General features: G+C 53.5%; 1 pseudogene; it reads left to right on the forward strand.

Moving 5' to 3' along the window:
• Positions 1-722: 722 nt before the first annotated feature.
• LOC119360803 lies at positions 723-2,996 on the forward strand (annotated as a pseudogene).
• The last annotated feature ends 385 nt before the right edge of the window (positions 2,997-3,381 follow it).

The following is a 3,381-nucleotide window of genomic DNA, read 5'->3' on the forward strand; positions in this document are numbered from 1 at the left end:
TTTTGAGCAACTGTATCCTTTATTATAAGTTCAAAACCATAGGGATACAGATAATTTCGGGCAAAATGCTAAGCCACACGTGGCGCCCGGGACTTAGGGAAGCCGCTGCCTTAGCCAAGGCATGGGCTTCTCCATTATGCTTCCTATTTTCATGTATAAACTCTACCTCCTGAAATTGTCGCCTTTGATATTTTATATCTTGCAAAATAGAGTGATAATTGCAAGGCACTTCAACTTGTATGTTCGTCACCACTTCCAGACAGTCTGATGCAACACAAAGAGATTGGATATGCAGATCTGCGGCAAGTGAGAGAGCCTCACTGCATGCTTGTGCCTCGAGGATGGTAGGGTCGGATCGACCTTCATAGATGACTGCCGATGCTCCTAGGAACTTGCCTCGCTTGTCCCTACATACCACTGCTGAGGCCGCCCTATCCCCGATCTTGGAGAACCCGGCATCCACATTTATTTTGGCGTCATGATGTTCGGGCGGGAGCCAGTTGGACCGATTACACACTACGTGGCCTCCTTTTGTTGCATGCAGGTCCCTGCTGTTTACATGCAGGTCCCTGGGCATTACATGCAGGTCCTTTGGCCCTGAATTCCTGTCTGGTAGCATCTCGAGTTCTGCTAAAAACTTCTTGATGAAAATGTGGGTACTTAGTGGACTCTAGAATTGGTTGTCGTGTGTAGCCCGGCGTCTTGCCCACCAGATAGCCCACATGGTGACCAGCACTTGTGCTAGGTCCGCGGATGGTAAAGTATCAACAAGCCATAACATCCATAACTTAGCATCCGTCTCCCTGTTTGAGATGATTGTTTCCAGCAAATCCTCTTCAGTGAGGGCCCAGACACACCGAGCCATGCGGCAGTCGAAAAGAGAATGGCGCCAAGTATCTACTGCTGCGTGGCAGATCGAACACTCCGCCGAGTCAGTCATGCTGCGATGCTTCCGTACCTCTCCTGTTGGAATAGAGCTCTTCGCCAAACGCCATGCAAAAACCCGCACTTTTCGAACAGCGCTATATAGGGCCCGGTGAAACATTCCCGAACTCCCGAGAGGCAAACAAGTAAAACCTGGCTTGCCCATCAAATCCCTCCGACCGGCCCATTCCCCATGCCACGACCTTCCCGCCCCCTTCCCCAACCTCCCCGGCTCAGATTCTCTAACTTGCTTATAGCAAGTCAGAGGCAGCCCAGCGCACGCCAGATGCCGCTCGTTCCCGCAGCACCCCTGCCCGACCACCTCCCGCCGCCGGCCACCTAGCTCCGGCGCACCTCCCGTCGCCGGCCCCTGGGCCACAGCGCGCCTCCCACCACCGCCACCCCCCGGCCCAACGCGCCTCCCGCTGCCTTCCCCTACCCTAAGGACCCCTCCTGTTGCCGGCCTCCCCGACCCCAGCGCTCCACCCTCTGCTGGTCGCCGGAGCCGCGACACCCACCTCCGCGCGCTGCCGGCCATCGGAGCCACCGCCGGCGGCCACGCCCCCGCGCCACCTCATCCTGTCGGCGCAACCCTGCGAGCTCCTGCCTCCAGCCGTTGTCGGATCCCGGCTACGCGATTGGATCTCAATGCCTCGTGCCTCCAGGAGCATGGATCCCTTTCCACTCGCCTGATCCAGATAGAGGAAGGGAGTTCCCACGCGCCCCAACGTCAGCCGCAACATTCCTCGACGCCCACGCGGCCCATGCTCGGCGCCCCTATCTCCACTTCCTTCCCCTGCTCATCGTCGCGTGCTCCCGGCCGCCCAACCTCGGTAGTCCCACTCCAGCGCGCCCTCTAGCAGCCACAACGTCGTTCAGCTCCATGTGCGGTCCTGCAGGTCCGCCTTCTACCCCGCCTCCCCGCGACCCACACCGAATTGCGGTCGCGGCCAGTTGACTCGCCGCCGCCCTGAGCCACTCGTCGGCGACTACCAGCCCATGTGCGCACATGGGGGACTCGTGTGCAGTGCCGCTGGTGGGGATTAGGCGCTACCTGTAGCTGGAGGAGGCCTCGACCTGCAGCTGGAAGAGGCCTCGAACTGCAGCTTGCCAAACCGCCCCATCTATCTACCACCTACAACTGGGATAGTCGCAAGAGGGCGAGACTGGGTAGGGAGAGGAGGCGCGGAGAGAGTGCAGGTGCACGGTGGTGTCCCAAATTGGCAGCCCGACTCCGACGAGGCCGTCTACTAGTGAGTTCTGCTATCGCTTATGCTTCTTTTGCTCCTCATCTCGTGGTTGTAGACAGCCCACGTCAGGACAGAAAAAGCTTGTGTACACAGAATGAAATTGATTGGCCATGTGCGTGGAGGTGAGCGTGTGCTTGGCCATGGCAGCGACAGCACAGCCGCCGCAGACCTCCTGGCTGGTCCGTCCCGTCCCTATCTCAGCGCCCGCGAGAGCTCTCTTCCCCTTGTTGTTGCAGTCTCCTAGGCTGGGATCGTCTGATCTTCTCCGTCCATACTTAACATCCGGGGAGAGAGAGAGAGGGCGAGGAGGATGTAGAGCAGCGGCTGCTGGCTCTAGTGTTAACCTCGCGAGAGCAGAGGCGTCCCCTAATCTCGTCGTCCCAGTGAAGCTCAGTGGCCTGCACATCTATGCCATGTTGACCTTTGGGCCGCTGCTAAGCTAATTGTTGTTACTGCAATTGTTTTTGTTCAGTGAAGCAGAAGACAACGAAGAAAATGGAGAGACATGGCGAGGATATGGCGTAGTACTAAGAATTAAAAAAATGGTGTACGGTGGATATGGGTCACCACTGCACAAATGGATAACAATCTACCGTCGTTTGTTTATATAAGCAACAACGCAAACAAGCTTCTGGAATGCCGCCTCGGGGAAGAGCAAGTTTGGTCGACAGAGTTCATGCTTGTCTGCCACATCGGATCCCGGAGCAGCCCAACAACTCCAACAATTCCTTTTTTTTATCTTCCATGTGTCCGAATGGATATGAACATCTGTAAAAAAATGTACGTATACGTTGAGAAAGTTCAGTAATACTCTCACGCAATCATGCGGCACATTTCTTTTGAGAGTGCATTTTTTTCTGGTTAAAAATGACTGATTGTCGTTCATTTTAGATGAAGGAAACAACTTAGATACAAACAAGGGTTCAAACAAAAACAACAAATACTCGAGGATTCATAAAAAAATCATAGGGTTACAGGAGACAAAGTCCACAAAAGTTTCATTGTCGAAAGAATGAGAACACATAAAAATATATAATAAAAAATATTTCCATGCGGGAGTTCAAGTTCTAAAAACACGTAAGTTGAAATCTCAATAATCAAAAGCTCACATGCAAAAAACTCGAAGCATCTCATTTGAAAAAAGAAGTTCAAATTAAAATAATCGAGTAGTCCGATGTGTATAAAGACCTTGGATTTTTTTCCCATT

Source organism: Triticum dicoccoides, chromosome 2B, assembly GCF_002162155.2.
Source record: "Triticum dicoccoides isolate Atlit2015 ecotype Zavitan chromosome 2B, WEW_v2.0, whole genome shotgun sequence".
Taxonomy (NCBI): Eukaryota; Viridiplantae; Streptophyta; class Magnoliopsida; order Poales; family Poaceae; genus Triticum; species Triticum dicoccoides.